The sequence below is a fragment of the Rhineura floridana genome, chromosome 1 (genome assembly GCF_030035675.1).
Source record: "Rhineura floridana isolate rRhiFlo1 chromosome 1, rRhiFlo1.hap2, whole genome shotgun sequence".
NCBI lineage: Eukaryota > Metazoa > Chordata > Lepidosauria > Squamata > Rhineuridae > Rhineura > Rhineura floridana.
This window is the reverse complement of record NC_084480.1, coordinates 1,081,617-1,093,752: the sequence shown is the minus strand read 5'-3', so window position 1 is coordinate 1,093,752 and position 12,136 is coordinate 1,081,617. Positions and strand designations below refer to the sequence as shown.

At 50.3% G+C, this 12,136-nt stretch overlaps 1 protein-coding gene across 4 annotated transcripts in view; it reads left to right on the top strand.

Annotated features, from left to right (window-relative positions):
• Window positions 1–12,136, top strand: part of RUSC2 (RUN and SH3 domain containing 2) — a 64,550-nt gene that overhangs the window by 15,714 nt on the left and 36,700 nt on the right. The window lies entirely within an intron of this gene.

Genomic DNA, 12,136 nt, shown 5'->3' with positions numbered 1-12,136 from the left:
GCTCCGCGTTTGAGCCGCGCCTGGGCCTCGCCGTGGCGGGTGAGGCCTTCAGTGGCTCCTAGACGCGACGGCTGTGCTCCGCCATCACCGACGGAGGCAGGAGGCTTCCCAGCCCCAGTTGCCGGAATCTGCGGGGGGGGGGGAGCTGCTCTGGCGCTTAGGGCCTGCTTGGTGGTGGGCTCCCCATCGGGCATCTGGTTGCTGGACCAGATGGGCCCCCTTGGGCGCTTCTCATGTTGTCTCCATGCGGGGGTTGTTGTTGTTGTTATGTGCCTCCAAGTCGATTACGGCTTCTGGCGACCCTATGAATCAGCGACCTCCAAGAGCATCTGTCATGAACCACCCGGTTCAGATCTTGTAAGTTCAGGTCTGTGGCTTCCTTTATGGAATCAATCCAGGGAGTGGCTCGGAAACACTGGGCAGCTGCTGCGTGGTGTCTGGGCTGGCCGAGCTGCCAGGGCCTCCGTGTCTCCTTCTCAGACCAGGGCCCGGCAGGGAAGGTTCAGGCCTTCCCTTGGAGCTAGACCTCCCTGGGGCGACCCTCCAAGCATCGTTTGCATTTCTCTTCCTAAATACACCGCCTTTCTTTCCATTGACTAGCCGGGTACTGTATGGACAGCCTCGCCTGGGCTCCCATTTGCAGCCTCGGGGCAAGCTGCTTTCAGTCTGTAAAATGGAACCGAGAGGCCCATAATTCAGGGCCGCTGAGGATGAGTGCCGGTTTGTACCACACTTTGGCAAACTGAAAAGTGATCTTCTTATTATTGTTGGTGATCTTTCCTTCAGCTTGCTTATCACACCCGGGTCCCTTTTGCAGGTGGCACAGAGCTCATTTTAGGTCTTTTGCAGATGTTCATGTTATGTAAATTTGTATAGCTATTAACAGAGATTGAAATATGTGTGTGCCAGTGTGTGCATTTACCTATGCGGCAGGCTTTTACCCTGCATTGAGATCACTGAGACTTTCTTGGCGATCACTCGTGACCGAGTAAGTGTCTTCCAAAATATAGTCTTTAACATTGGATCCGTCTGAATCTGTATCCACTGCCGATGTACCAGACCATGACTAGGGGCTTCTGGATTTCACAGTCCTGCCCCTGTCGCCATTTGCCAATCGCCATGGGACTTTTGTTATGGAAGACGCCTGTGCGTGAATTTGTTTTATGTGGGGAGATGGGCGCACCACGATCAACACACAACCATGACAGAAAAAGGCTTTGATCCAATGGCATGGATACCACAACGATTGGAAGTCCTTTATCTGCTGCTGCCTTCATCCACCTTCACAGCCGTTGTAACATGCACATTGTTATCCTCCGCCTGTTCTGCCGTTGAGGACACTCTTGGATCGTTCTTTGTCTGGTTCCTCTCCCTTGAGCTGACTGCCATGGGTGACCCTGCTGGGAGTAGGCATCGCTCACAGGGTTCATTGGAACACGCAAGCCCACTCACCACCACAAGGTGACGATCCAGCGACTTAAGACTTAGTAAAATTACTTAAGACTTAGTAAAATAAGAAAAGCTCCTTTATTTATAGAAATACATAGTAGATAGAAAGGCAGGCCTAGTTCTAAATAACTAACTAAGTCGGAGGCGCAACGCCCAGGTTTGGGAGTTACCCTCATGGCTCAGGAGAGAGAGAGCAGAGACAAAGGTGTCTCCTCTCTCTGGGACAGTGGAGAAGAGAGGAAAGGGCAGAAGGAGGAGGGGCAGAGAAGCTTCCCTTAGGAAGTATCAGTCTAACAAGGGAAGTCAGTCAGTCAGAGCATCGCAGGTAAAGGTAATCAGGCCTATCCATCTGGAGGACCCTCGCTCTATCTCCCTTCTGGAACATAAACAAAAGAACAAGACAGGAGTTGCTCTTGCCCCACTCCCAACAGTTCACAGTTGTTCACTTCCAGAATTGAGCTCCCACTTGCATCTTCTGGGACCACCTCTCTTGGATTGCCGGGGTGGCGCCTGCGGCTGACCGTGAGGATTTGGTGGAGACGTAGTGTCCAGGTAGACTCGAGTCTAGAGGGGGCCACTTAGGTTGCTGTTTTCATCTGCAAAGATCTAATTTTCATTTAGGCTCTCAAAGTAGTCCACGATTGTTCCCCTTTTATAAGTGGGGATGGTGAGCCCTCCAGATGCAGCTAACTGGCCCCCAACCCCCCCCAACCATCAAACACTTTTGAAGTCCTCTGCTATAGCGGTCTCATATAGCTGCACCGTCCCCAGGTTGGCCAGGAAAAGCAGACAGCGTGTTTTAACTAGGAAGAGAGGAAGGGGCTTCTTACAGGGAGTCAGATCTAGAGCTCAGCATTACCTACACTGACCGACAGCAGCTCTCTAGGGTTTCCAGCAAGGGGCGCTTCTGGCTCTACCTGGAGATGCCAGGAATTGCACCTGGGACCTTCTCCTGTGCAAAGGTGTTCCGCCACTGCACTGCAGCCCATTCCCCTGGATTCTCTGGAGTAACAGAGCGCACCATTTGCATGTATGGGGTGCCAAGTTCACTTACTGCCTTTGCCTGTTAAATGGATCTGGGCAGCAACAGGACTGGGGGAAAAAAAACCCTCTCTCTGCCTGAGACCCCAGACAGTTGCTGCCAGCCAGAGCAGGCAGCATTATGTTAGATGTATTAGTGCTCTCAGCAGGGCTGTGTATATATATATATATATAGGCTGCAATTCTGTGGAGGACAGGAAAAATGTGTAATGTTATATTGGACACAGCTACCCTTGGGAGTCCAACCAGGTAGTGGCATCTCCTTATCACTCACCTCCTTATTACAGCCCTGTGAGGCAAGCTGCAGCTTTTCTGATTTTACAGAGAGGAAACTGAGGATGAGACAGTTGCTTGGGAAATCCCTGGTTTAAATCTTACCTCAGTTACAAACGCCTTTGGTGGCTTCAGGCAAGGTGTTCTGTGCCCCCCCCCCGGTTCCTGTGTCATCTGACGTGCCTGTTGGGAAAAGGGCCTCCTCAGGGATGGCACCCCAGTTGCAGAACACTTTACTTTGGGGGGCCTGCCTGGCACCTCAGATGCTATTTTATTTATTTATTTATTTATTCAATTTTTATACCGCCCAAAGCCAAAGGCTCTCTGGACGGTGCACAACATAAAGTCAATACAATACAATAAAATGACAATAGAAACACTAAAAGCATACATTTTAAATATTTAACAGCCTGGTATATATTAACAACAATAAAATATATTAAAATGCCTGGGAAAATAAAAAGGTCTTAACCTGACGCCGAAAAGACAGAAGTGTAGGCGCCAGGCGCACCTCGTCGGAAAGACTATTCCATAGTTCGGGGGCCACCACTGAAAAGGCCCTAGATCTCGTTACAACCCTCCGAGCTTCTCTGTGAGTCAGAACTCGGAGGAGGGCCTTTGATGTTGAACGTAGTGAGCGGGTAAGTTCATATCGGGAGAGGCGTTCCGCCAGGTATTGTGATCCTGCACCGTGTAAGGCTTTATAAGTCAAAACTAGCACTTTGAATTTGGCCCGGAAACAAATAGGTAGCCAGTATAAACGCGCCAGAACAGGTGTTATATGTGCAGACCGTCTGGTCCTCGTCAACAGTCTGGCTGCTGCATTTTGCACTAGCTGTAGTTTCCAGACTGTTTTCAGAGGCAGCCCCACGTAGAGCGCATTGCAGTAATCCAATCTTGAGGTTACCAGAGCATGCACAACTGAGGTGAGGTCGTCGCTGTCCAGATAGGGACGTAGCTGGGCTACCAACCGAAGGTGGTAGAACGCATTCCGTGCCACCGAGGCCACCTGCGCCTCAAGAGACAGGAATGGATCGAAAAGAACCCCCAAGCTGCGAACCTGTTCCTTCAAGGGGAGTGTAACCCCATCCAGAACAGGTTGAACATCCACCGTCTGGGCAGAGAAGGCACCCACCAATAGCGTCTCAGTCTTGTCAGGATTGAGCCTCAGTTTTGGTGCCAGGCAAAGCCCTTTTAAATTGTCTGTGTTATTTTCATTGTATTTTCTATATATTGCAAACAACAAAATACGAACTTAATATCAACGGTAAAAAAAGACCTTGGTTTGCTCTTTTTATGCTGCCCCTAGTGGTTTTACTCTTTTTAGGATATTTCTGAATGTTTTCATTTGTGCTTATTTAATTTGTATTGTTGTGGTTTGAAAAGCTGTATGTCTCCTTAGAAAACCTGTGGAAGGCCAGGGTATCAATCAGTCAAATAAATCTGCAGTTTATGAGCCGGTGTACATGAAGTCGTCTGATCAGTCAGGGAAAGGTGACGCACCCTTCCCCGGGGACTGCGGGCGCCGGTTCTGCCCGTCACCCTGCCCGCTGCTTGGAGATCTGCTGGGGCTCCACGGCCACCCGCCTCTAGCAAATCGCCCCGTGGCCTTTGAGTTCCTGCGGCCTGGCCTGGCCTGGCCTGCTCTTTCTTCCGAAGGGGCTGCAGGCGCCCTCTGGCACCGAAGCGGCTCTTTTCTCTCCCCTCGGTGTGTCTTGCAAACGAGGGCATTTTGCACGGCCTGCAGCCGGCCTGCTCCTCCTGCTCCTAGCCGTGGGGCCGGTGCCCTCTCCGATGGCAGCGCCCCTCCTTGAGGCCCCTGCGCACCAGTGCTGGACCGGACCGGAGCACCCCTCCGCGCTGAGGACGCAGCCCCTTTGAAGGCTGCTGCTGGCGCTTGCAGGGCCGCTGGCGCCACGGGAGGCTGAAGGCCTTGGGCAGCGCGGCGGAGACTGCTTTGGGGACAGTCTTCCGGAGAGACCACATGCCAGCCCGCGTCGACGTCGTCTTTGTTTTCCATCGGAGGCGCTGGAGGCTGGGCTTCCCTCCAACGACCGTCGGGGCAGCTTCGGCTCGTCCCCGCCTGAGCGGCGGGCACGGGCGTGACCACTCCCAAGCAGCCCCCCGCCCGCCGTGTGATCCTTCCCGCAGACCCAGGGCGCGCTCACAAGCCGGCTCGCCCCCTCGGACCCTTCGCCGCCGCCTTCTGGTTCAGCCAAGCCGCGGGCTGCATTTCAAGAGATGTTGCAGTTCGTCCGGGGCAGGAAGGGTTTCTTGCCGCAGGAGGCATCTCCTCGTTGGCAACAGACCCCCCCCTCGTTGCCACCTCCGGTGTTCCCTGCAGGGGCCCCCTCCATGAACTGGGCACTCAGGCCTTTCCAGGGCACTGGAACGCGGGTGGGATTGAGAGCGCACCGAGGGGGTGGGGGGCACTTACGCAGGAGGTGTGACACAGATAGTTGCCCTTTAGGTGCTTTAACTTCCCCACAATGAAGGGGTTAGAAATCCATGCTGAAATTGGATTTTCATCTACACCTAAGTTTTTCCTAGTGGGGAGATTAGCAGATTAGCTTGAGGGGGGGGGTGTGCGGCGGCCATACTGATGAGCAAAGTGTGGGCTGTTATTTGCTATACTCCTGTTTGTAAATTCAGAGCAGGGTGCTTGGTTAGTTATTCCGCTCTTGAAAGGGTCTGTGATCTTGCAAGTTGATCAAAGCAGTTTGCAGCGACCCTATGAATAGGGTTTTCATGAGGCTGAGAGGTACTGACTGGCCCAAGGTCACCCAGTGAGCTTCGTGGCTATATGGGGATCCGAATCCTGGTCTCCCAGGTCGTAGTCCAACACCTTGACCACTACACCACACTGGTGTTAACTCCCATCTTTATGGCTGCCTCTGGGAGAACAGATTCCTTTTTTATTATTTAGGTAGCATCATTGATGTACATAGTACTTTGTAAGCGAGAAGGACCTGGGGTTGCCCCACAGAGACCTGCACGTCTTTTGGTGCCAGCTGCGAAGCCTGTCTCTGGACTCCCCTCCTCCCCCATCGCCTGCAGAGGTGGTGGCAGGACCTGGCCTGGGGGGCCAGTGAATGGACACTTTCTGTGCTCCTGGGCTCTACCTGGATGGCTTCCTGGTGCAAGGTGGAAATGTTGCCCAGACTTTATTATTATTATTATTATTATTATTATTATTATTATTATTACATCCCAACCTACCTCCCAGTAGGAGCACACTAAAAACACTCTAAAATATAGTAGCTGCATACCATGGACCGCAAAAAAGACAAATAACTGGGTGTTAGAACAAATTAAACCAGAACTGTCACTAGAAGCTAAAATGATGAAACTGAGGTTATCATACTTTGGACACATCATGAGAAGACATGATTCACTAGAAAAGACAATAATTATGCTGGGGAAAACAGCAGGGAGTAGAAAAAGAGGAAGGCCAAACAAGAGATGGATTGATTCCATAAAGGAAGCCACAGACCTGAACTTCCAAGATCTGAACAGGGTGGTTCATGACAGATGCTCTTGGAGGTGACTGATTCATAGGGTCGCCATAAGTTGTAATCGACTTGAAGGCACATGACAACAACAAAACCGCATTTTACCTGGGTTGGTTTCTACCTGCTGTGGTGAGTCATTGTTAGATCCTGCGGCTGATAGTATTTTGTGGTTGTGTGATTTGATATGATTATTATTGTTTTGCTTGCCTTGAAGAGAGGTAGCATTTACATTTATTAAATAAATAGCAGCTGACAGTTCTGACATCCACAAGGGGTGGGCGGAGGGCGGGGGGGCAGCTGAACGTGAGCATATCCTTTGGCCCCCCTTCCTCCCTCCACCCCAGCTTTGGCCAGATCTCTGAGTTGGATTTCCTTCCCCTTTTGCTCATTGCTCTTTGAGCTTCATGATCGAATCCCGCTGGTGAGTAAGCAAGCCCTCATCCTCATGGTAATGGGCCCCTGACCCACTGCTCCACCGGCCCATTACCACCACCGCAGTCATCGAGGCCAGCCAAAGACATCTTGCTGCTTTCCTGGCTTCCCTTGGCTTGGGGGTCCCACCAGCAGCGAGGAGAGGGGCTCTGAGTGGTGAGGTCATTGAGACAGACTGCTTCACCTGCACAGGCCTGTTCTCCACCAGCCAAAGAAGATCGCCAGGAGGCAGAGCGTGCCAGGAAGGGTTTGACTGTGAATGGTCGGAGGAGGTGACTGCATTAGCTGGTGCCTGTTCCCAAACAGAGCAGGGGGCTAGAGGGTGGGTGGGTGGGTGGATGGATGGATGGATGGATGGGGAACAATGTGTTTATGGGTCTGTACTGAGCCCCACTTTGCTCAGGAATAGAGGGAGCTGACTACAGGGAAATAACTTCCAGTTACTTGAAGGTGTTTGGATGATGACCCAGTGCAAGGGAAAGAACAACACTTCTCCCACTGAAACTCAGATCAGTCTGAGGCAGGCTAAACAGCAAGAATGAGGGTGGGAGGGGAATCCTTAAAGCAAGGTTTTGCTGCCCATATATTATTGCTTTCTTTAAATGCAGGCAGGTAGGCAACCTTGGAGAGATGCTGTGGAGTGTTTGATGCAAGCCAGAGGACTTCCACTCATCTCTTGCCCCCTCCGGCCCATCCAGCTCTTTTTTACTTGGAACAACTGACGTACAGTAAACCAGCGGCTAGGAAAGACTTCTAAATGGAGCCAGAGCCCCTGAATTCCCAAGCAAAGCCAGGAATAATTTATCAAGAGCTATTTATTAGGGAAGAGAAGATGAGCCCCACATTCTGTGGACAGCAGCTGCATAGGGGTTCCCTCCCAACACGGATACTGCCCCCCCCATTTCCAAACAGCAGCAAGCAGAGCAGACAGTTGAGGGGCCTCCCCATAACCTCTCTCCTTTTTTAAAAGGAAACACATGCAAGTTGCGGTAGAGCAATTGTGCCGTGTGTCCCATTAACCTAATTTTTGAAAGGAACAGGAGTGTATCCAGCAGGTAGACATCTGCAATAACAGAGGGTACACAATCTCCATTTGTTCCAGGAAGGCCTGCTTGCCAAGGCTCAGGCCACAAATAGGGCGCTCGGCAACTCTTTGTTCCTCTTGACAAGAGGCCAGGAGATAGGCAGTGGGCAGGGACTTTGGGCAAGGAGCCCTGATGTTGGGTTTCTCACAGAAAATACTCCTTAGTTGGGTTGTTTAGGGAGGGTGTCCATCTTAGGTTGAGATGCATTCCTGCATTGAGCAGGGGGTTGGACTTGATGGCCTTATAGGCCCCTTCCATCTCTACTATTCTATGAACAACCCTACAGGCTCTGGCTCCTGGGTGTCTGAAGCAGATACGTGACCAGAGCTGCTCTGGGTGTTGGGCTACAGACCAAGAGAATGGGTGGGTGCAGAAATGCAGGAGTGGGGGTATCCAGACTGCTGTCATACGCTGCTCCCATGTGCCGGTAAGGCGGGAGGGGGAGTAAAGGGAAAGGGTGTCCAAAGGCCTTGAGGGAGGGGTCAGTGGTGGGCAGAGACCTGGAGGGGCATCCTGGGGGGGGAGGGGGGAGCAGGAACTGAAGGGAGTTGCCAAAGGGGGAACCCCAGGGTTAGGAGGGGGAGGGGGAGAGGAGAGGGGAGACTTTGGTCCTGAGGGAGGGCAAGAGTGTTATTTTATTCTTTTTGCCCAATTAATGGCAGATTATGGAGCAGGTATTGCACAGTGGGGAGGAGAGCCTGGCTGGGAGTCCAGAGTCTGTGAGTTCAAATCCCCGCTCATGTCTCCTGGGCATCAAGGGCCAGCTAAAGATCACCCCCACAGCGAATGGCTCAGGGGTTACGTGCCCTGCCACTTGTGCAGCTGTGGCAAGCTGAGCAGGCCCTGGCTAGCTGGGGAGGACTAGCCTCAGAGGGAGGCAATGGGAAACCCCCTCTGAATACCGCCTACCATGAAAACCCCATTCATAGGGTAGCCATAAGTCAGGATCGACTGGAAGGCAGTCCATTTCTATATTTTCAGTGGCAGATAATAAGGCTATGAGCTCTTTCCAGTATTGGAGCCAGCATGCCTTTGAATAATATCAGTTGCTGGAAACCGCAGGTGGGGCGCGTTGCTCTTCTGCTCAGGTCCTGTTTGTGGGCTTGGCTGGAATGAGAACAGGATGCCGGACTAGATGGGCCCCTTCTGGCCTGATCCAGCAGCCAGGCTGTCCTGCTATGCTGTTTTATTGGAACAGGGCTAAACTGACGCAGGGAGAGGGTTCCACACTGAGCCGTATTCGGGCCAGCCGCATCTGGACACCAAGTCAGGCTGCTGTGGTTTCTCCCATCAACTCCAGGCAGGCTTCAGGCCTGGTTTTGGACTGAGACCACTCTGGTGGCTCTGTCTGGTGGGCAGCCTCTGTGCAGAGCCTTGCAGGGCCAACGTTGCTCTGTTAATCTTTCTGGACCTCTCAGTGGGGTTTAGATTAATTGTGTTTTGGATCCTACTTTTTGACTATGTGCTTTGATGAGGTTACGGAGGGCGGCCTGTCTTGAGGTAGCATTGTTGCCCCAAAGTCAGTATGTTTTGCATTCTATATGCAGCTGCTGCGGGAAGATCCTCTGGATTGAGTCTCATTTAGGCTAATCTAACATCCACCCAGATTGGAACGTGTATTCGCTTGAGCTCTGCGTAGAAATGGGACGTATTTCTTGTATTTGCATTTTCTTGGCCTTTTGGCCCCGCTCTGTAAATCTTCCCCCTTACCCACCTGGTGCCAAGGAGACAGCTTCATGCATCTGATCAACTGCACCCTCTAGCTCAGCCTTTCCCAACCAGTGTGCCTCCAGATGTTGTTGCACCACAACTCTCATCAGCCTCAGCCAGCATTGCTAATGGTCAGGAAGATGGGAGTTGTGGTCCAACAACATCTGGAGGCACACTGGTTGGGAAAGGCTGCGTCTAGCTCATAAAACCTCCTGCCACAATAAGTGTGTTAATCTTTAAACAGCCACAAAACACTTGTTTTTCTTCAAAAAACCCCCATCCCCCTCAGGCCTATTCGGATCTATTGAAGAGACCCTACTTCTAATTTTGCCTCTCCTGAAAATGAACCCTTTCAGGATCTGGCACAGGGCCTTCTGAGTTGGGGCACCTCAGTCAGATACTCCTTCCCCAAAGAAGCCTTCCAGAGCTAGGCCTTTGGCCCTCGATGTGTGCTATTATAGTTGTTCTTTGAGTTTTAAGTTTTTTTATGTTGCATGGTTTAAATGTTTCATATGGTATGTTTTTAAATCTGATGCAAATGACCTAGAGGCCATTGGATATGAGGCAACTAGGAGATAAAATAAATAATAATAGCCATTACAAATAATTTAGGACTTAAAACAGATTTTTTTTTCTGGGGCGGTTGTGTGATGAGCCTGTTTCCAACTGCTGCCTAAGTGAGGTTTGCTTCTTGAGAGGATTTATTTTAATGACCTTGCTGTGTTGTATGAATATTTTTAATGCAATTGTTTTAAAGATGAGTGAGGTAAAGTTTATTGAGGAGGGTGATAAGATGCATTTAGGGGGAAATGGATTGCGTCATGGGGGGCTTGGCGAATGAAATGGGAGGCATTGCAGAACATGAGGGGGACTTGCTCAATCCTAGTCGAGGTGGGTTACAGAGACCTTTTTGGAAATTACCCATGTGAGTTTAAGCTCAGTAGCTCAAATGAGAGGTGAGAGTCAGCAGGTCAGACCCAGTGCCCCCCTCCCGTGGTTTCCTTAGCCCCACAGTCGTGGGAGATTTTACTTCTCATATTTACACATCATCATTATCAACATCATGGCTTATTTGTATGCCACCTTTGTTGTGGAAATCTATATATATGTGCAGAGATCCTCAACAGTCTGAGCTGTGGGTGTGCCAGTGTGTGTATTGACCTAAGTAGCAGGCTTTTACCCTGCATCAGGATCACTGAGACTGGAGACTTAGTAAAATAAGAAAAGCTACTTTATTTATAGAAATACAGAGTAGAGAGGAAAGGCATACCTAGTTCTAACTAACTAACTAAGTCGGAGGCGCAACGCCCAGGTTTGGGTCTTGCCCTCATGGCTCAGGAGAGAGAACAAAGACAGAGGTGTCTCCTCTTTCCTCAGACAGTCGAAGCAGAGGACAATGGAAGGAGGGGCAGGTCAGCTTCCCTGAGCATATCAGTTTACAGCAGAAGGAAGTTAGGCAGAGAAGAGCACAGGTAAAGGTAGGCAAGCCTAGCCAGCTGGAGGACCCTCACTCTGACTTCCTTCTGGAACACACACAAAAGCACCCAAACAGGAGTTGCTCTTGCCCCACTTCCAACAGCCTTTCCATAGTAATCCATGCTCAAAGGGGCTCACAACATGAAAAAAGTTAAATAATTCATTGTTACGAAACAAAATTCAAATAGTCAATAAGTTAAAAGAACTCATCTTATTAAGAAATATGCAATAAATTGAAACAAACAATACTGTTATAATTCATAATAAGGTTCAACAATAATACAAAAATACAGTCCCACTAACAGCAAAAAACAACAACCCAGAATTTAATTTTGGCCAGCAAAAGCCCCTAAAGAACACCCCACGGTCAAGATGGCTCCTGGCATCTCCTGGCAGCAGCAGTGGCTTTTCTAGCTGCAGCCCACCAGGGCTCTGCCCTCCCGGGCCAGGTGCAGAAAGGCCAGCAAGCAGGGAGGTCTCGCAACACTCACAGTTGTTGTGGCCTCTTCCCAAATAAAAATAGTGGGCCAATTGAGCAGATGCTGAACATTTTCCAAATGTCAATTGTAGGTTTTACCTCCCCACACAAGAGATATAATTATTGCTAATTAGATCCCAAAATATTGAAGTAAATAGTTGGATAGTTCACACAGTGCCTTTTTACACCTGTGCCATTCTACAGATCCTGAAGGATTTTACATTGTGCCGCTCCTTGCTGTTTCATGGCAAAGAGTTACCCTGCTGGTAGCAGATATTAGGAGGCATAAAAGGCAGTATTTAGACAATGTGAAGCCCAAATACACTGAGATTAGCAGATAGGGGGAAATACTGGTTACTTTCCATCTTTGTGATGATTTTCTCTATACTATTTTGATTTCTAGCATACCCCAATACCAGGGTGTCAAGGTAATGACAAAGCACCTGTTTTTTAAAAAGGCAAGTAAGTCTAAACCAGAGTAAATGTCAAAAATCTTACCTCCTCTAAAACTCAGAGCAACAGAAGCAAAAGGGGGGCGCTGAAGGGCCCCTCCTCAGGATGGGAGGGTGGCGTTCCCATTCCATGATCCATGCCGGCATCAGGTCCTGCAACCCGACCGTGCCGTGGATGGTGGCGAGAGAGCTACGAGGCAGACACCCCACAATACAGACAGCGTGGGC